Genomic DNA, 22,805 nt, shown 5'->3' with positions numbered 1-22,805 from the left:
CATACCACCCCAAAGTTTCTAGCTGCTATAGCAAATAAACCTGTCCAAACCAGGAAGTAACCAAATTTTCCGTAAATGAATAACTAAGCTGTGGTACAATCAGACAATGGCATATCCGTGCTACAAAAAAAAAAAAAAAAAAAAAAAGAGCTATAAGCCTGGGGAAAACAGAGAAGATCCTGCCAGGCACAGGACTAAAGTCAAGAAATAAACCTGAGAAGAACCCATAGGCTGCCATCACAAGTCATTCATGAATCATTCATGAAACCACAGAGCTATGGAGGCAGTAGCCCGGGTGTGGGGCCAACAGAAAAAGAAGGAAACAGGAATGAGCAGACCAAGGAGAGAGCATTTCTGGAGAGTGAGCCACCTTTGAGGGTGGCCAGAATCATGGATATGTGTCATTAGCCATTTGTGAAAACCTCAGAAACCCTGAGCATCATTGCGTACAGCCCAAAAAGCTGAGAGAGAGCGAGAGAGAGAGAAAGTGAGAAAGATGAGTGTATGTATGTATGCAGAAAATATAAAATATGTGGAAACAACTGTCTGCTCAGTTATGCTCTGAATCTACAATTACAAATGTCGATTGTAATTGCTCTGAATGCTCTGAATCTACAATTATCAAAGTCAACTTAAAAGGAAGCGAAGAATATTAAGGGCTAATGAATAATCTGAAAAAATAACCGTCCTCTCATCTGCAATGGTAGGAAAAACCAAAGCAGTCACAGTTAAAAGGTTCCTAGCCTTTGCAGTCTAATGATAACCAACCAGTGCTCGAGGGAGGATCCAATGTTCTGAACTGCTACAGCAACTTCCTTCAGAACTGGCAAGCCCTTTTGACGTTTGAAACCAGCATAAAATTATGTCTACAAATGCCACACATGCCTCTGCTGTTGGGCCTAGCTCGTTCAATATGAAGAGAACTGAACCACTGAAAAAATAGAACATTTAAGCTGAAACTGTGAAAAAGGTAGAATGAAGCTCAAAATCCTTCCCACCTAGAATCCTGGAGGCCTGGGCTGGTGTCCAAGGGCAAAGTGCACACCAAGAAACAATCAGTAGGCCAGTGGGGCTGGAGTACATTTGCTCTCCACGCCAGGCCACAGGCCAGCCGGGAGCTTTGTGCCCAGGGCTGAGTTTCCATGCATTAGTTAATGCCTACTCACCAGCCAACGACAAGCCTGTGATGCTGCGTTTTCCAGAAGAGAAACCTTTTTTGCAACTTACCCTGACTCACTCGGGAGCACAAGCCAGCTGAAAGGACTTTAACTTAGTGATGATTCCAGAGGAAGAAACGGGTTCTTCCAAGGTGGAGGAGGTGGCACAAGTGAAGAGCACTAGCCTACCGCATGTGAGGCCCTGAATTTGATCCTGGCACTGAGTGGCTACCCCAACCCCGTGGTTCCAGAGCACAGAACAGGCTGAGCTCTTCAGTATAGCTGGTGAATAGAAATCTTGAACAAGTATGGGCTGAGGATCTGGCTCAGGGGTCTAGAACATCTCAGTATGTATCAGACCCTGGTTTGATGGCTGGCATTGAGAAATATTTATTTTTAGTGTGGCGTAGGTTTTTTGGTTTTGTTTTTTGGTCCACACTTGGCGATGCTCAGGGCTCACTCCTGGCAGGAACCATATGGGGTTCGAGCGATCGAACAGGGTAGGCCACATATGAGGCAAGCATTTTACTAGGTGCACTATCTCTCCGGAGTGACAGTACAGCAGGTAAAGCACTTGCCTTGAATGTGGCTGACCCTCTGATCCCTGGCATCCCAAATGGTCCCCCAAGCATGCCAGGAGTGACTCCTGAGTGCAGAGCTAGGAGTAATCTGGTCTGGCCAGAGCACTGCTGGTGTTGGCCAAAACCAAAACATATATAAAATTGAAAGTATTTAGTGCCTTCTATAAACTAGGTCACAGCCAAACTGTTATACAGCATGTTCAACTTGTTGTTATAGAACTTTCTCTGTTTTGTCTCCATTTTGGGGGTTGTATTTATTGACTACAAATGGCACTTGTTTCTGATTTGCTTGTGTAAAAATACTATACAAAAGGTGGGGGAAACTATCAAAATGTGAAAGTCACTAACTTAGCTCTTAAATTTGCAATAAAATCGTAACCCTTACCTCTTCCCTGTTCCCATGCTATCACTATCATTATAACCATCCTCAAAACTTACATGGTTGATGGCCTGAGTGATAGTAGTGTTTAGTATGCTTGCTTGGCATGTGGTCAATCTGCATTTCACCCCCAGAACCATGCCAGGAGTGATCCCTGAGCACAGAGCCAGGTGTGGCTTTGTGGTAAAGTACATGTCTTATATGTTTGATGTGAGGAATCCCCTCAAAACACAAAAGTCATGGTAACTTTCAAGGTAAGTACCTCAAATAATTCACTTTCGTTAAAAAGTAATTGATGCAATAATTCCTCAGTAACACTACCCCATTTTATCACTGGCCTCTTCCTCAAAGACAGGTACTCGCCTGGGGAAGTAGCTCAAAGCAGTAAAGAGGAAGCATGCTTTACATGCGAGAGTGCAGAGTTCCAGCAGTAAAGAGGAAGCGGGCTTCAGGTTTTACATGCCAGAGTACAGAGGTCCATGCCCAGAATTTTGGAGTGAGCCCTGAACTCCAAGTCCGGAGCAGCAGCCCAAAACCACCCAGTGTGACTCCCCAAACAGGAGGGAAACACACAACACACACACACACACAACTGTCATCATCACTGTCATCCCGTTGCTCATTGATTTGCTCAAGCAGGCACCAGTAATGTCTCCATTGTAAGACTTGTTACTGTGTTTGGCATATCCAATATGCCACGGGGAGCTTGCCAGGCTCTGCAGTGCGGGTGAGATACTCTCGGTAGCTTGCCGGGCTCTCCGAGAGGGGCGGAGAAATTGAACCTGGGTCGGCCACGTGCAAGGCCAATGCCCTACCCACTGTGTTATCACTCCAACCCACACGCAACAACAATGAAATATCATCTCCTACCACAGAGACCAGCACACATCAAAAAGAACAAGAACAGCCAGTGCTCGAGTGGATTTGGGGAGAAAGGGAATCTCCATTGGTGGTGGGAACGCTGACTGGTCCAGCCTTTTTAGAGAATATGGGCATCCCTCAAAACACTAGAAATTGAGCTTCCATATGATCTAGCAATACCACTTTTGAGAATATACCCAGGAGTACAAAACACAACAGAAATGCCATCTGCACTTCTATGTTTATTGCAGCACTATTCACAATAGCCAGAATCTGGAAACAACCCAAGTGCCCAAGAACAGATGGCTGGATAAAGAGACTATGGTACATCTACACTATGTAGCCACCAGGAAAAATGAAGTCATGAAATTTGCCTATAAATGGATGGATAGAGAATATCATGCTGAGTGAACTGAATCAGAAAGACAGGGATAGACATAGAATGACTGCACTCATTTGTGGGACATAAAAAAACATAGTATGAGACTAATACCCAAGGACAGTAGAAACACGGGCCAGCAGGATTGCTCCACAGTTGGGAGCCTGCCTCACGTGCTGGGAAGGAAGGCAGTTGGGATAGAGAAGGAACCACTATGGTAATGATAGTTGGCAATGATCACTCTGGGTAAGAACTGCATGCTGAAAAGAATGTCTTAATGGCCCCTGCCAAAATAGAACAATCTTTAAACTGTTCCCTCTATAGATACTTTTTTTGTAGCATTTTCAGCAGTTTTTCATAACAAATAATACAAAATATATTATTTCAGTTTTGCTTTGGGACAGGGCTTGGGGCTTGGGATAGAAACATCCTAAATTTGGTGGTGGGAAGTGTAGGATAACATGGGATTTGTCCTTTTAGCCTTGCCTTAAGGAACATAGATTACCTTAAAACAATGTCCTTTCTGTATGGACACGGGAAGACAATATTGTGCTTGTAACTTGGGAGCTGATTGACTCCAATAATATTTACTCCTGGGCATCTGCTTTCTTAACTCAGTTGCCCTCAGTTCCTAGCACCCCAAAAGCAGGATCCCGACAAGGGACAGGATGGATCCAGGGCAAGCGGTGAGTTATGTGCTACCCTGGCATCAAAATGGGCCAGGCCAAAGCACCACAATACTCAACTATAAGTTGAGGGCATGATCATGGACAATACTGTCATGATCCAAAGGTAATGATGAGATTAGGATCCTGCTGGGGTTAGGAAGATTAACTTGGCCTGAGGACTGTGGTCTGGATTATATAGTGAATGTCCTCAGGAAGCAATAAACTTTAAGGATATATCTCTTACTGTGCTCATACAGAATGACATTGCTAGAAATATTAGTAGATTTACTATAACTATTTAAGTAGATTACTAGCTCACACCCTGACACACCCTTGTTTGGAATCACACCCTTGAGTAGATCTCCTTAGATGAGATTTCCTTAGATGAGATTTTGTTAATCTCCTCAAGAAATGGTTTTACCCTTCTTTGTTGATTTGTTGATGTTAAACTCACCTTTGTGTCACCACCCTATGTAATTTGCTATATAAACTAAGACTGTGGGGCACTGAGGGGAGATAGAAGAGAAGGGGGAGAAAGAAGAAAAGGGGAGACAGAAGAAGACACATAGGAAGATACAGAAGCAAAGAAGACACAGAAGCAGAGACAGAGCGGTTGGAAGAGACCAGAGGAGAGACTACAGAGACAGAGACAGAGAGACAGACAGAAGCAGGGGAGACACTGAAGGAGAGCTCAAGGCGAAAGAAGTGCGAGTGAGCCGGGGCGAGGGAGAGAAGCAGAACGGGAACGGAGATTGGAATAAACTGCGAGTGAGACCAACCAGCCTGGTCCTCGTTCCTTCCTTCGCCTGCCTCATCATTGCCATCAACCTCCCCGGGGTGGGGAAGCGGCGCGAGACTATCGAACGCGGGCAGCGGGAGAGATAGAGCCCCGCTGGGCTCCCTCTTCTTCTTTTGTGTTTTTACACAACTGTGTTTTTACACAGGGAAGGTGTGCTTGAATGTTGTCACTTGTCACTTGTCATCCCGTTGATCTTTGATTTGCTCGAGCAGGTTCCAGTAACATCTCCATTTGTCCCTGTCACATGCTAGTGTAGCCCAATGATATCTGCTCGCTCCCGGAACAGGAAGAGCCTCAAATCATTCATTCAGGGTCTTGACGAAGAAGTCTGACCATCTTGTAGGTGGGCGGCCACGCGGTCTTTTGACGTCCCATGGAATCCAGTCGGTAACAGCTCTAGTCCAGCAGTCATCTCTGAATCGCATTACACGTCCGGCCCATCTTATTTTTGGTGCCTTGGCAAACAAGACAGCATCCCTGATTCTTGACCATGGATGGAGGTCGGAACTCCAGATTCCTTCTCTCACTTGAGTGAAACGTGATACTCTCTAAGCATAGCTCTTTTAATTCCTCTTTGAGATACCTGAATAGCATTCTCATCCTGTTTGAGTAGGGCCCAGGTCTCTGAGGCATATGTTAGTGCAAGAAGAACGGTAGAGTCGAAAAGATGTGCCCGGAACTGGAAGTTCTTCCTCTTAACCACTTCTTTGACGCTCTTGAAGGCGTTCCACGCTGCTCTCTTCCTCCTGCACAGTTCTGGCACCAAGTCGTTCCTCATGTTGGGTTCCTGACCCAGGTATACATAGCCGCTGCATTTGGAGATGTTCGTTCCATTGAGAGCAAATGGAATGTCAGGGATTAGTTCGTTTTTCATGAACTTTGTTTTGCTAAGACTCAACTGTAGTCTGACCTTTGCACATTCACAGTTGAAGTCGGCCAGCATTTGTGCCGCTTGGCTAATGTTTGGTGTTATGAGAACAATGTCATCAGTGAAGCGGAGGTGGTGTAGTTGCCAACTGTCTATCTTCACTCCCATTCCTTCCCATTCCAGTCGTCACATGATGTTCTCGAGGGTGGCACTAAAGAGTTTTGGTGAAATGGTATCACCCTGCTGAATCCCTCTCATTATGTCAGTGATCACTTCCTTGTAGAATGGTGAGATCCTGGTGATGAATTCATAATACAGCTCGCAGAGGATCTTGATGTACTGAGTTTGAACGCCCTGTTTGGCTAGGGCTTCAATGACTGCTTCAGTCCCAACAGAATCGAAGGCCTTCTTTAAGTTGATGAACGTTAGACAGAGCGGCATCTTGAACTCTCGTGAAACTTCAATGAGTTTGGTCACCATGTGGATATGGTCGATCATGCTGAATCCTTTTTGGAACCTGGCTTGCTCACATGGCTGTCCTTCATAGTGTTCTGCCTATTCTATTCAGGATGACTCGAGTGTTTTAATTTAATTTAATTTGTGTTTGAATATTAAATGTAATAAAATATTGTTAACTACCTTATAAAATGAACTGGAGCAATAGCACAGCGGTAGGGCTTTTGCCTTGCACACAGCTGACCCAGATTCAATTCCTCCATCCCTCTCGGAGAGCTTAGCAAGCTACTGAGAGTATCCCGCCTGCACGGCAGAGCCTGGCAAGCTACCCATGGCATACTTGATATGCCAAAAACAGTAACAACAAATCTCACAATGGAGATGTTACTGGTGCCCGCTCGAGCAAATCGATGAACAATGGGACAACAGTGCTACGGTGCTACCTTGTAAAATAAAATTTAAAAAATTAATAAAAAATTAAAAAAATTTTTTTTGCTTTTTTTGAGTCATACCTGGTAATGCACAGGGGTCACTCCTGGCTCATGCACTCAGGAATTACCCCTGGCAGTGCTCAGGGGACCATATGGGATGCTGAAATTCAAACCCGGGTCGGCCGCATGCAAGGCAAATGCCCTACCCGCTGTGCTATCACTCCATATCCAAAAATTAAAATTTTTAAAAATTTTTAAATTAAAAAAAATAACTATGGGGCCAGAGTAATAGAACAGTAGGAAGGGTGTTTGCTTGCACACCACTGACCTGGGTTCATTCCCTGGCACTACATATGGTTCCTGAACCCCTCTAGAAGTGACCCCTGACCACAAAGCCAGGAGTAAGCCCTAAGCACCACTGAGTGTGGCAAACCCCTCCCCCAAAAGATCATTTATGCTAATTAGCTTATTCTATGAAAAATGGCAAGTCATTAACAGAGTAGCACTTGTTTTTAAAGGTGTGGAACCAGAGAGATAGTGCAGAGGTTTAAGCATTTGTCTTGCATACAGCTGGCTCCAGCTCTATACCCTGGACTGCACATGGTCCCTGGAATACCTCCCAGGAGACATGTGTGATCATAGAGCTAGGAATGAGCCCTGGACACACAAGACACATACACAGCGAACTGCTTAGGACATGGATAAGACACCTAGGTACTGAGTCCTTCCTCTCCCAGGATGGCAGGTGAGCTGACACATAAACATGGGAAAGGCTTGCATCATTCTGAATGTAAGGACCCCAGGTTGTATCCCTCGCTGAACTTATGTATGGGCGTGTGGATACCAGAGATCAGCCTCTCTATCTGAAAACCATATCAGCTGATAATGTCTACAAGGCCACATTCATTTGTAAACTGTCCACCAAACTCTTATTTTAGCCCAGTGCTAACTCATAAATGCTAGCCCAGTACCTCAGAGTGTGTCAAAATTTGGAGATGGGACACTTAAGAAGAAAATAAGATGAGGTCTTTAGTTGGGCCCAGATCTGCAAAGCTGGTGTCCTTCTATGAACAGAGTACAAATAGACACACACAGAGGGCAGTCTTGGGAGCTACTTACAGTTCTGTGATTAAGGGTCACTTTATAATTACAGTGCTCATAGAACCTTGAGGTGCTGTGGATTGAATTGAGGCCCTCCGCATCAAGGCTAGTGCTATCTCGCTAACCCAATATTTTTCTCTGTATCTCTCTGTCTCTTTGTCTGTCTGTCTCTCTGTCTCTCTATGAAAGGCAAACACTTTTTTAGGGGAGAGGGGCCCTGTAGACCACACCTGGCACTCAGGGCTTACTTCCTGACTCTGTTCCCAGGGATTATTCCTGGTGGGCTGAGGGAGACCATGCAGGTGCCGAGTATCAAATTCAAGTCAGTTGCAATCAAGGCAAGTTCCCTATCCACTGTATTATTGCTCCAGTCCCTGAAAAACATTTTCTTGTCCCCACATCTCTTTCTGGCCAACTAGCACAAATTTCCCACAAATCCCTCAGTGCTTGATGATCTCGGTAAAGGTCTCAAGCCTGAGACTCTGCCCAATTCTTTACACATTTTAATGTAACAAGACAGCTAAAACCACTATTTGCACTAATGAATTCTCCTTGGCAAAGTGAAAGATTACTTTAAAATTGAAATAGCCAGGACTGATACCCTGAGTAGAAATAATTGCAATGTATGCTATGGAATTATTAGAAATTTATAGTGGGATCAAAGGAAAACACCTTGAAGAACTTTTGAGTGTTGTAAAGAATGAAGTAATAAATTGGTATGTTTGATAATGAGATTGTTTTGGATTGTGCTTCCCATAGTTAGGATTTTTGTTTTATTTTTTTGTATTCCTTACAGAAAGAGAACCTAATTCCTTCCAACTAAACCATAAAGTTAGCACCCACTGATGAATGGAGCTGGTCTGCAAGCAGAAGCAAAGCAAAGGCAGATTGTCATCACTGTTGGGTAGTGGCATAGCAAGATGGGTTCTACCTTGAAAAGCTCATGGTGGGGGCTGGAGTGATAGCACAGCGGTTAGGGCGTTTGCCTTGCACGCAGCCGACCCGGGTTGGAATTACAGCATCCCATATGGTCCCCTGAGCACCACCAGGAGTAATTCCTGAGTGCATGCGCCAGGAGTGACCCCTGTGCATCACCGGGTGTGACCCAAAAAAAAGAAAAAAAAAAGAAAAAAGAAAAGCTCATGGTGTCCTTAGAATGACTGGAGTAATGACAGGAAGCTAGACAGGCACAGAAACCAGAAACATTGGTATCAGCATTCAACTTGTATAGGGATCACGTTACCTAATTAAGGATGAAAGGGGGCAGGATGAGGAGAGAATAGAGTAAATAGCACACATGAAATTACCCTGTACCTGGAACAAAATGAAGCCTTCAGGGCCAGAGTCAATGTACAATGTACAATGGATAGGGCATTTGCCTTGCCTTGCCTTTCACTGACCCAGTTTGATTCCAGGCAACCTGTTGGAATATAGCTCTAAATATTTTAGGCCTGACTTTGGTTTGTCCTTTCTCCCTTGCTATAAAGACTTTAGCTTTATCTGGTAATAATCTCTAAACAATTCTAGACTACATTGGTATGTCCTGCTCCCCTTGCCACTAGGGAGCTTAGGTATATCAGTCACGACCATCAAGGTGCTTCCTGAGTAACTCCCATTCCTTTGTTTGTCCATAATCACTTCTATGCTCTCTTCCCAAACTAGTTAATCAGATTTTCCCCTAATCAGACTCTGTTAATTTGTAAGGTCAGAACTTGCTAGGACAGTGAACTTGTATTGTAAGTTAATATTGCCTTGCTCCTCTCCTCATGTCTTTTGAATAGTTTACTTTAAAACAATGTCCTTTTTGTATGGACAAAGAAAGACAGTTGTTAATATGCTTTGGTAGCATGGGATTTAATTGGCTTCGAATATTACTCACTCCCGGGCATCTGCTTTCTCGACTTAAGCCTCAGCTGCCCTTACTTCCTAGCACCCCCAAAAGCAGGGTCCCGATTAGGAATGGGACGGACCCAGAGCAAGCGGTGAGTTATGTGCTACCCTGGCATCAAGATGGGCCTGGCCAAAGTGCCTAATGCTTAACTATATGTTAAGAGCTTGGTCATGGACAGGTCATGTCATGATCCAAAAGCAACGATGAGACTAGGACCCTGCTAGGGATAGGAAAGACTAATCTGGCCTGAGCACTGTAATCTGAGATCAAGATGACCCCAGGAGAGCAATTCTATAAGCTTAATGCATCTCTTGCTATGTCCATACAAAATGATTAATATTATGAATGCTTATATGTTAGTTGGACAAGGAGAGGAGGAACACACCCATGGGATTCTGCTCTTGGGCAGGTGTCCTGCTGAAAGTGTATCTGTTCTAGAAGAAGCATCCCCTGAGGGAAAGAACTTTAACCCTATTGATTGTGACCACACCTATATGTAAGCCCCAACCCCTCATACTTGGGGATTTAACTAGGCTGTAAGAGTGGGCTGGGGCAGGGGCGAGTTCCAGTGCCAGATCTGGAGAAGCCAGATCGAGATCCAGATCCAGAGGAGAAAGAGAATGAAGTAGCATTGGGGAGGAAGAAGCAGGAGGAGAATCAGAGAGAATGGAGATGGGAATTGAATAAACTGCAACTGAGACCAACCAGCCTGGCTCTGTTCCTTCCTTCGCCTGCCTCGTCATCGCCATCAACCTCCCCGGGGTGGGGAAGCGGCTGGAGACTACTGAACGCGGGCGGCGGGAGAGACAGAGCACCGCTGCCCAGTGCCCGCTGCTCATGTCCCCTTTCTTTCTTTTTTGTGTGTTTACACAGCAACCCATGTGGTTCCCTGAGTCCCCCCCACCCCCCCTGCCCAGGTGTGATCCCTAAGTGCAGAGCCAAAAGAAAGCCCTGAGTATCCAAAAAAAAAAAAAAAGTCATCATTAAAACAACAAAAGCACTGTCTCCTTGAAGACTCAGTGACTTTTCAGCCAACACTGTGAATTTGCCTCCTGACCCTGAAACATGAGACGGGGCCTAGAACCTTCCTTACTATAATCATTTCACAGCACCTCAGAGTCATGTGACCATAGAGACAAAACCTAGTCCGAAAATAAAGTGATTTCTAGGTGGTTTCACAGACTGGATGAAAGTCTGTCAATAATTCGAGGATGCAGTTCTAAAGATAAATGTGGACTCATCCATACTGGGGAGCTCTGATTTGAAATTGTTAGGATTATAGAAACTAAGATTACAAATACTTACTTCCAAGAGAGTTTATAAGTATTATTTATTAATGGAAAATATTGATAAGGTCTGTATTGAAATGATGATCTGGTTACAAATTGAATATAAACTCAAGGGGCTGGAGCGATAGCACAATGGATAGGGTGTTTGCCTTGCACGTGGCCGACCTGGGTTCGATTCCCAGCATCCCATATGGTCCCCTGAGCACTACCAGGAGTAATTTCTGAGTGCATGAGCCAGAAGTAACCCTTGTGCATCTCCAGGTGTGACCCAAAATAAGCAATATATATATATATATATATATATATATATATATATATAAACTCAATAAAATGTAAACCAGAAACATTGGTATCAGCATTCAACTTGTATAGGGAACACATTACCTAATTAGGATGAAAGGGGGCAGCATGAGGGGGAACAGAGTAAATAGCACACAGGAAATCAATCTGTACCTGGAACAAAATTTATTTACAGCAAAATTTGTTTACAATAAAATTGTAAACCATTAGAATGATTATTGAAACATTCTTATCTAGTGAAGAAATGTTTAAAAGAAGAAGTTATGTGAAAGAAGAACATGGAACTTCATAGAATATTTTACAAATAGTGAGAGTGAATGTGTTAAGTAGATATACATGAACCTGACACCACCTGACGTTGGTAAAAGGCACACTGCTACAGCACCCCACACCACACAAAGTCCAGCTTCTCCAATTAACTCCAGAATACAAGTCAATGGCCAACATTGTAAGAGACATGCAAATGTCCATGGGGTAGTCCTGAGGTCAGAATAGGAACCCAGATAACACTTTGTTCACTCACCATGGTGTTTCTTATTTACTACTGGAATGCCAAATGGACAAACAGTGACTGAAATGTCCACCCACAGACCATACACACATAACTTGGAGAGAAATCTACTCAAAGGGTTTGGTTTCACTAAAAGTTGACAAGAAAAGGCACAGAGTAAAATGAGAAAAGAAATAAACCCACAACTGAGGCTGCTGACCCTGACCTGGCTGTGCTCCTGCTTCCACCTTCCTACTCCCCTCTCCTCCTGCCACCCTCTTGTCTTGCTGGCCACAGTACACTGTCAGAAGGTCTCAAGATGCACACCCATAGGTTCATATTCTACTGCACAGCCTGGCAGAAAAAAGGACTAACCTCAGGAGCTTTGCCTTAAAAGGACCAAACCATGGCCCGGGGATGCCGCATGTGCACTACTAGGGGATCTTGGTGCCAGTTGGTCCAGGTGGGGCAAGAAGCATGGCACTCACCAGTACCGGTCAGTACAAATTACATAACCAAGATGCTACAATATTACTAAAGACTAAATTCTATCAAAGGTTCATAAGTCCTGTCCCATCCACCTCCAGTCCCCAGGGAAATCAGAACATCCTGGGAATGGATGGTGGGAAACTTGCGCAGCAGAGTGCAATTAAGAGAACAGAAATATATATTTAATAGGCTGGGGAGAAGCTGGATAGAACAGTGGGAAGGCAGCTTGCCTTGCACATGGTGAACCTGGGTTCAATCTCCAGCATCCTGTATGGTTCCCCTAGCACCACCAGGAGTAATGCTTTTTTAATTTTTTTGCTTTTGGGGTAACACCTGGTAATGCTCAGGGGTTACTCCTGGCTCTGCACTCAGGAATTACTCCTGGCAGTGCTCAGGAGACCATTTGGGATGCCAAGGATTGAACCCAGGTCAGCCGCGTGCAAGGCAAACGCCCTACTGGACATGCTATCGCTCTGGCCTGAGTAATGCCTTCTTGCAGAGTCAGTAGGGGAAGAGGTCTAGGGAGGGGTCAGTGAGAGCATAGTGGGTAGGGCAGTTGCCCAATGACCCAGGGTTCCATCCTCAACATCTCATGTGGTCTCCCGAACCTGCCAGGAGCGATCCCTGAACACAGAACCAGGAGTAAGTCCTGAGTACAGCTGGGTGTTACTCCCAAAACACCCTGGGGTGGGGGTTGGGGAGGTGTCTGGGGAGTGCATTGAACAAGCTGGAGCACATGCCTCTCATACAGAAGCCCTAGGTTGGAGCACAAGTTCCATCAGTAGCTCTGTCAGAACAGGTACCAGCACTCAGGTGCTTGTCCTCAAGCTGTCAAGATTGAAAGGGACTGGAGACAAAATGGTCGAATTCATAAAAGCCTGTATCAAAGGAAAGCGGAAGGATAAAGAAGGAAAGGAAGCTCCCACAGCATGGGAGGTAGTTTCCTGAAGGATCCCAGAACAAAGGCAAAGGGTGTTTCTCCTTCTACACCTTTTTTAGAAGGATGGGTGAGCATTTTTTTACTGAATTTAAAGAAGATGGGCTGATAAAACACAGGTGAGAATATTGAAATGATTGTTTATCTTCTGGTGCCCAGTCATCTACACTATTAAATCATCTAAGCTACTGGGCAGAGCCTAGGTCAACCAGGTTATTAGGTACCATCTAGGGTCACACTTGTGACATTCAATAACAAAAATTCCTCTTTTTCAGGTCCATCCTCATCCTTCCCGTCTGGTCCTCTTCTGTCCCTGTGAGTTCCACATAATCCTCTGGCACTGCCAAGAATGCCCCCAAGCATTGAGCGGATAGTAGTCCTGGCACTGCCAGGTATGGGGCAGGCAGGAAGGGAGGGAGGAAGGAAAGAAGGGAAAAATGGGAACAGAGAGATAGTGCAGGAGGTAAAGCCTTACACACAGTCAACCCAGGTTAGCGTCTCTGGTACTACAAATGGTCCCCAGAGCACAGATTCAGAAATAAGCCCTAAGCACCACCAGATGTGCCTCCCCCCGAAAAAAAAAAAAACACAACAGAATGGCTAAATTATTGACAACTTTTTTTTTTTTTGGCTTTTTGGGTCACACCCAGCGATGCTCAGGGGTTACTCCTGGCTCTGCACTCAGGAATTACCCCTGGCGGTGCTTGGGAGACCATATGGGATGCCGGGGATCGAACCCGGGTCGGCCGCGTGCAAGGCAAACACCCTACCCGCTGTGCTATCGCTCCGGCCCCAATTATTGACAACTTTTTACAACTAAAGGACAACATTGCAATTCAACTTTGTGTGTATGTACTAGGAAACAGGAACCAAAATAACTATGCTTAGGAATCTGTAATTTCTTGAAAAAAAGGATACAATAAGAAAAAAAGGATACAATATAGTGATGCTGCCGGCAGATATATGGCCCTGGTAATAAGTCTGGGGGAGAGGGACAATAAAACTAAGAATTGCCCTAGTCTATGTGAAAGCCTGAGAAAGAGCAAACACCATACTCTGGGTAAATAGCAGCACCTATGCGATAGGCCCTGTGGAAACACTTCCTCACTCCAATCAACCTGTCTGCACACTTATATATCCTTCTCATCTCCTTGCTCCTCCTCTCCCCTAGCTTTTTCCTCTGCATTCTTTATGCTCTGCCTGAGGCCACCAGGATTGTTTCAAGGTCCATTATCTAGTCATCTTCCATCAGCTAAAGTATCTGTCACTGTAGGATGGCATTGCTGTGTCCTTTCCCCCTTGCCACAAGGAGCTTAGGTTTATCCCAGTCACACCCATCAAAGTGCTCCTGAGTCACTCCCATTCCTTTGTTTATCTGTAACCACTTCTCTATGCTCTCTTCCCCAAACAGTTAATTAGCTTTCTCCCTAATGAGACTCTGTTAATTTGTAAGGTCAGATCTTTCTAGGACACTGAACTTATATTGTAAGTTAATATTGCCTTTCTCCTCTCCTTATGCCTTTTGAATAGTTTACTTTAAAGCAATGTCCCTTTCGTATAGACACAAGAAGACAATATTATGCTTTTGTAACTTGGGATTTAATTGGCTTCAAATATTATTCATTCCCGGGCATCTGCTTTCTTGACTTAAGCCTCAGTTGCCCTCAGTTCCTAGCACCCCAAAAGCAGGGTCCCAACAAGGGACAGGACGGACCCAGGGCAAGCGGTGAGTTATGTGCTACCCTGGCATCGAGATGGGCCTGACCAAAGTGTCTGATTCTTAACTATAAGTTAAGAGATTGATCATGGACAAATGCTGTCATGATCCAAAAGCAACAACAAGACTAGGACCCTGCTAGGGATAGGAAAGACTAATCTGGCCTGAGCACTGTAGTCTGAGATCGAGATGGCCCCAGGAGAGCAATTCTATAAGCTTAATACATCTCTTATTGTGTCCATACAAAATGATTAATATTATAAATGCCTATATGTTTGCTGGACGAAGAGAGGAAAAACACACTCATGGGATTCGCCCTTGGGTGGGTTGTCCTGGTGAAAGAGAATCTGACCTAGAAGCAGCATCCCCTGAGGGAAAGAACTTTAACCCTATTGATTGTGACCACATCTATGTGTAAGCCCCAACCCCCTCAAGCTGGGGGGATTTAACTAGGCTGTAAGAGTTGGGTTGGAGGGAGCTCGAGAGCCGGGAAAGAAGCAGAGAGAGAGACAGGAGTGAATGGAATAATCGGCAACTGATCAATCAACCGGCTTGGCCCTCATTTTCTCCTCCATCTGCCCCATGACCCTGGCCGCTCCCTTCCCCCAGAAAACCCGGGCACGGCTGCCAGGGCTCTCCCCTGGCCACTCCCCTAGCAGATGTTTTTTACATGTCACTAACACAGAGGGGTTTAAATAATACACCCATGGCTTCCCCGTACCACACCTGCAGTCTTCTTAGCAGTCTTCCCTTTCCCACCAACTCTCAGCTGGGAGTGAGGCCTATAGTCGGCCTGCATATGCATTCATTCCTCTGCTCTTTGATACCCAGGCAGTGTTACTCAAACCAAGGGGCAGAGGCAAGGGGAATGCCATAATAAATAAAAAAGTTCCATCAGGTGTTCAAGTCCCCACATCACCTGGCCCTGTGACCACCCAAGTATCAGAATATAATTGCAGAAGCTTCAGGAAATGGTGGGTGGGGAATCAGTGTTTAATGAATGAGTGTCAATGGGTGGAAAATGAAAGTGTCCTGGGGAGTGAATGGGGCAGATATTTGTAGAGAAATGCAAGTGTGATTAATTCTATAGAAATATACCTTTTAATTGGTGTAAATGAACCAGAGATAATACTGGGGTTAAAGTGCTTGATGCAGAAGTGGGAATCCTGGAGCCACAGACTAATGCCCATGTTGGAATCTAGAGGCAACTGATTAAGAACCTCTCAAGACCTACTCTCAGGTGTGGGTGTGGCCCTGGGACGCTGGGAAGTGGGTTGTAGATCCCCACAGCCATTCCTGCTTAATCCTGCAATGCCACACTCTCCCCCACTTCCTACACATACACACATACACACCTGGCCACAGCAGCATCTGAACTTTGCAAAGGATCTGATGGTGCTCCCTCTTTTTTATATGGCTGCAAGACTCCTTGGAGGAATTACTTTAAGGACCATTTATTCTAAGATTTAAGGGTGACTATACCTCGCTAGTCTTGCACTTCTGCAAATCACTTTCCCCTAAAGTAGTTCAAAGTCAACCTCTAAGCAAGGATGTGGCGCTTGGGATGAAGAAATATGCACCCAGTTCTTTAATAGTTTCACTGGAGTCTTGGTAACTGGGTGTGGGGGAAGTGTTGTTAATCTCTCGTTAAACACTTAGCCTAGGAAGAGGAAATAATTTCAGATCTTACCTTGTCTTATTGCATTATTCTGTGGAAAATAAGACCCAGCACACCACCTCACTGCAAGTCTCTGAGCAAAGCATGAGAAAGTGGCCCCTGCTGGAGCATATTTAATACTACATCCCATGCAGTATCCAACCTGCAACACCTGACCTGGTAGGTTCCCAGGTGAGTCATGGCACTATAGAAGGTACAGGAAAAGAAAAAAGATCTTTTCACCAAGTGATTCAGGAGATCTTGTATCATATGAACCCCATATCTAAATCATTTATGCTTTTATATTTTAAAACATGCCTACATGAGGGGGAGGTATACTATGATTCTTGGCGGTGGAATATGTGCACTAGTGAAGGGATGGGTGTTCAAGCATTGTATAACTGAGACTTAAACCTGAAAGCTTTGTAACTTTCCACATGGTGATTCAATAAAAGAATAAATTAATAAAAAATAAAATAAAACATGCCTACATAACAATTCTATATGTCTTCACCATAGGTCTTTGCTGCCTCACTGCAGACACCTCCTTCCTCATAAAGTATAGCCCTTTAAATGCCAACGATTAAGTCTGCTCTCTTTGACCTGGCTTCCCATTGGGGTAGTTTTGTGTCCCCCTATTCAGATCTATTTGAAAATTGTCCTCTGAGAACAGTCCCATCATGTGGTTGACTTAGCAGTTTCTCAACAGGCCACAAAAGGAGAGATTCATACTCAGTCCCACCAAGACTGGCAACCAAAACTGGTTGTGGTCTCAGTCTTTCCCAAAAGTGATGGACCAATCTTGTGTTTCTTGGCCAACACTAGGAAGGCCATGTGCATGATGAGTCCCATTGTCTCTTTTGAGGGAAAATGACCTTATCTAAATTATCTTTCATTTACTTTGCTAATAACTTTATATCACTTTCTATTAGAAAAAAAAACTTGAGTTTTCTGCAATTTTTTTCCAGTACCTTTCTACTTGCTAGAGAGGTGCCACTCATTTGTGATTTGTTTTGGAAAAGTATGATATATCTTTAAAATAAAATAATCTCCTCTTCTGTTCAATATACTCCAGAGAGCCCCGAGAGATGAACAAAATAACAGGAATTCTGGGCCCTACTTCTGGCTATTACTGTTCTGGCTGGAGTGATAGCACAGCGAGTAGGAGTCAAGGTCTGTGCTCCTGAGTTAAAATATAATAAGTTAAGTACAAAGAGATTCTGTCTTTTGAAAGGTTCCTACACCCAGGTATGAAAGTGACACAGTGGAGGTTGGTCCACTGTGAGCCCAACAATTTCCCCCTGAAGATCACTGTTTTCATGGAAGAATGGAAGAACATGACATGGGGTTGATCCTCAATAAGTCAGAGGTCTTGGGCCTCAAACTTCACCCTCAGTGTCTCAGTTTCCTAGTTATAAGACAGAGTGAATCATATCTGTGTTACAAATGAACTTGAAATACACTATCAAAATAGCTCATGCATCTCATGGAAATTATGCTTTATGCATTCATATAAGTGGACAATGGAAACATCACATTTTAAACCTGCAATGCAGGTTCAAAGAGATGACTGAATGGCCTAGAGTATATGCCCAAGGTTTGATTCCCCAACACTGCAGATGGTCCCTGAGCACTACTAAAAGTGACACCCAAGCAATTACCTGGGAGTAGCCCCTGAGCACTATTGTGTATGACCTCCCCAAAATGTAAACAAGAAACTAAATTAAATAAAAACAGCAATTCATAGACCACAAAGATAGCTTAATAAACTGAAGTACATGCTCTGCATGCAGAAAAACAGAATTCATGTCTTGTCCCTGTTCTCAGAGGGAAGGGTCTTAGTTTTTCCCCATTGAGGATGATGCTTGCCGTAGGCTTGTGGTAGATGGCTTTGACTATATTGAGGAAGGTCCCTTCTATACCCATTTTGGCGAGAGTTTTCATCATAAACGGGTGCTGGATCTTGTCAAATGCTTTCTCTGCATCTATTGATATGATTATATGATTTTTATCTTTTCTTTTGTTGATATGATGGATTATGTTGATTGATTTCTGAATGTTAAACCATCCTTGCATCCCCGGGATGAATCCCACTTGGTCGTGGTGTATGATCTTTTTGATGAGTTGTTGAATTCGGTTTGCTAATATTTTGTTGAGAATCTTCGCATCTGTGTTCATCAGGGATATTGGCCTGTAGTTTTCTTTTTTTGTGGTTTCCTTGTTTGCTTTTGGTATTAGGGAGATGTGAGCCTCATAGAAACTGTTTGGGAGGGTTTCTGTTTCTTCAATTTCATGGAAAAGCTTGAGAAGAACTGGCAATAGGTCCTCTTTAAATGTTTGGAAGAATTTGCTAGTGAATCCATCTGGGCCTGGGCTTTTGTTTTTGGGAAGACTTTTGATTACCGTTTCAATTTCCTTGATATTAATAGGACTATTCAGGAACTCCAGGTCTTCTTGGTTCAGCCTTGGGAGATTATAGGAATCCAGGAATTTATCCATTTCTTCTAGGTTCTCTTGTTTCGTGGCATACAGATTTTCAAAGTAGTCTCTGATGATCTTTTGAATTTCATTGGTTTCTGTTGCGATGTCCCCCTTTTCATTTCTGATTCGACTTATAAGTGTTCTCTCTCTCTCTTTCTTTGTGAGTCTTGCTAGTGGTTTATCAATCTTATTTATTTTCTCAAAGAACCAGCTCTTGGTTTCATTGATCTTTCGAATTGTCTTTTGGGCTTCCATGTCGTTAATTTCTGCTCTAAGTTTTATTATCTCTTTCCTTCTGCCTGGTTTGGGCTTCTTTTGTTGGTCCTTTTTTAAGGTCTTGAGCTGTGAAGTCAAGTTATTTATGCGGGCCCTTTCTTCCTTCCTGAGATATGCTTGCAGAGCTATAAATTTTCCCCTTAAAACGGCTTTAGCTGTGTCCCACAGGTTCTGGTAACTCGTGTCTTCATTCTCATTTGTTTCCAGGCACCTTTTGATTTCCTCCTTGATTTCCTTCCTGACCCACTCATTGTTCAACATCGAGCTATTTAATTTCCAGGTGTTTGATTTATTTTTCTGCATCTGTCCATGATTAACTTCTATTTTCAGTGCATCATGGTCTGAAAAAATAGCTGGTACAACGTCTATTTTGTTGATTCTGTTGAGGTATGTTGCGTGGTCCAGCGCATGGTCTATTCTGGAAAATGTTCCATGTGCGCTGGAAAAGAAAGTGTATTCCCTTTTTTTGGGATATAGAGCCCTGTATAGAGCTATTATCCCTCTCTCTTATATATCCACTCTCTCCTCTTCTGTTCAATATAGTACTGGAAGTACTTGCAATAGCGATTAGGCAAGAAAAAAGATATTAACGGCATTCAGGTAGGAAAGGAAGAAATCAAGCTCTCACTATTCGCTGATGATATGATATTATATTTAGAAAACCCTAAAACCTCTACCAAGAAACTCCTAGAAACAATAGACTCGTATAGTAAAGTTGCAGGCTACAAAATCAATACCCAAAAGCCCATGGCTTTCTTATATGCAAATAGTGAGAGAGAAGAAAGCGACATGATAAAAGCTATCCCGTTCACAATTGTGCCTCAAAAAATCAAATACCTCGGAATCAGCTTAACTAAGGAGGTAAAGGACTTGTATAATGAAAACTACAAAACGCTACTTCAGGAAATAAAAGAAGACATGAGGAAATGGAAAAATATCCCCTGCTCATGGATTGGAAGAATTAATATTGTCAAAATGGCAATTCTCCCCAAAGCATTGTACAAATTCAATGCGATCCCTATAGGGATACCCTTGTTATTCTTCAAAGAAATGGAGCAAGCGCTCCTGAAATTCATATGGAACAATAAGCCCCCCACAAATAGCTAAAGCAATTCTTGGGGAAAACAAAATGGGAGGAATCAACCTCCCCAACTTCCAACTCTACTACAAAGCTGTAGTCATTAAAACAGCTTGGTACTGGAACAAAGGCAGAGCGGCAGACCAATGGAACAGGGTTGAATACTCTGACACATCCCCCCAAATATATGACCATCTAATCTTTGATAAGGGAGCAAAAAAGGTGAAGTGGAGCAAGGAAAGCATGTTTAACAAATTGTGCTGGCAAAACTGGACAGCTACATGCAAAAAAATGGCTTAGGCCTCCACCTATCACCATGTACAAAAGTCAGATCAAAATGGATTAAGGACCTCAACATCAGACCAGAATCCCTAAGGTACATTGAAGACAAGGTCGGCAAAACCCTCCACGACATTGAAGCCAAAGGTATCTTCAAAGCTGACACGCCACTGGCCAAGCAAGTGAAAACAGAGATAAATAAATGGGACTATCTCAAACTAAGAAGCTTCTGCACCTCAAGAGAAACAGTGACCAAAGTACAAAGACAATCTACAGAATGGGAAAGGATATTTATGCAGTACCCATCCAATAAAGGGTTGATAACAAGGATATACAATGCACTGGTTGAACTCCACAAGAAGAAAACTGCCAACCCGATCAAAAAATGGGGTGATGAAATGAACAGAAACTTTCCTAAAGAAGAAATCCGAATGGCTCAGAGGCACATGAGAAAATGTTCCACATCACTAATCATCAGGGAAATGCAGATCAAAACAACCATGAGATATCATCTCACACCACAGAGACTGGCCCACATCCCAAAAAACAAAAGCAACCGGTGTTGGCGTGGATGCGGGGAGAAAGGGACTCTTCTTCACTGCTGGTGGGAATGCCGACTGGTTCAGCCCTTTTGGAAAACAATATGGACGATTCTCAAAAAATTAGAAATTGAGCTTCCATATGACCCAGCAATACCACTCCTGGGAATATATCCCGGAGAGGCAAAACGGTATAGTAGAGATGGCATATGTATTTCTATGTTCATTGCAGCACTGTTTACAATAGCCAGAATCTGGAAAAAACCAGAGTGCCCCAAAACAGATGACTGGTTAAAGAAACTCTGGTACATCTACACAATGGAATACTATGTAGCCGTCAGAAAACATGAAGTCATGAAATTTGCATATAAATGGATCAACATGGAAAGTATCATGTTGAATGAAATGAGTCAGAAAGAAAGAGACAGACATAGAAAGATTGCACTCATATGTGGAATATAATGTAATTGAGAAGTACAAGTTGGCAACGATGCAACTTCTGGCAAATATCTCTCTGGACTTAGTTACTAAAATACTAAAATACAGAAACCCAAACCCAAGAGGCTGCTAAGTGTGGTCACTCGACCTCATACCTCTTCATCCTCAGCAATGGAAAACAAATTATCTAATGCTTCCTTTTCAGCAGGTCTGACTTTAGGGGAGAGACTCTCCAAACAATAACAGTGAGTTTTGTTGAAATATTGTATGCAATCAAAGTGAAAGTAAAGTGAAATTTATTAGTTACACAGGCGGGGGGGCTAAGAGTGGGGGGGCTAGGGGCGTGGGGGGGTTAGGGGTGTGGGAGTGCGGGGTGGAGCTATACTGGGATTCTTGGTGGTGGAATATGTGCACTGGTGAAGGGATGGGTATTCGAGCATTGTATAACTGAGACTTAAACCTGAAAACTTCGTAACTTTCCACATGGTGACTCAATAAAAAATTTAAAAAAAAGAACTCTGATATAGGGCATCACAAAGAACAAAGTGGAGAAATGAGAAAAAAACCCTCTCAATTGTATGAAAATTATTAAAACCTTGGGTTCAGCCATCTGAAACTAGGTCTGTCCTTTGGATGTTTTGTAATAAAAATTACCTTTTTTGTGTGTAAAAAAAAAAAAGAAAAACAGAATTCAATCCCCATCACCACCAGGATCAATACCCAAGAACCAAGTCTGAAAGTAGTCCCTGAGCATCGCTAGGTGTGACCTCAGAATTGAATACATATAATACAATCCCCCAATTTTTTTTTTGCTTTTTGGGTCACACCCAGCGACGCACAGGGGTTACTCCTGGCTCTGCACTCAGGGATCACCCCTGGCGGTGCTCAGGGGACCATATGGGATGCTGGGAATCGAACCCGGGTCGGCCGTGTACAAGGCAAACGCCCTACCCGCTGTGCTATTGCTCCAGCCCCATAACCCAAAAAATTTTTAATAAATACACAAAAACTTCAATTCAGCAGTTCACAATTTTGGTTCACATTTTTTTAAAAAGGAAAGAAACAAATGAGTTAGATAGATACAGGCTTTTTCCAAAGCTTCACACTTATCACTCTATCACTGTAATCCCATTACTCATCGATTTGCTCGAGCGGGCACCAGTAACATCTCCATTGTGAGACTTGTTGTTATTGTTTTTGGCATATCGAATATGCCATGGGGAGCTTGCCAGGGTCTGTCATGTGGGTGAGATACTCTCGGTAA

The sequence above is a fragment of the Sorex araneus genome, chromosome 6, assembly GCF_027595985.1.
Source record: "Sorex araneus isolate mSorAra2 chromosome 6, mSorAra2.pri, whole genome shotgun sequence".
Lineage (NCBI taxonomy): Eukaryota > Metazoa > Chordata > Mammalia > Eulipotyphla > Soricidae > Sorex > Sorex araneus.
This window is presented reverse-complemented; position numbering follows the sequence as displayed.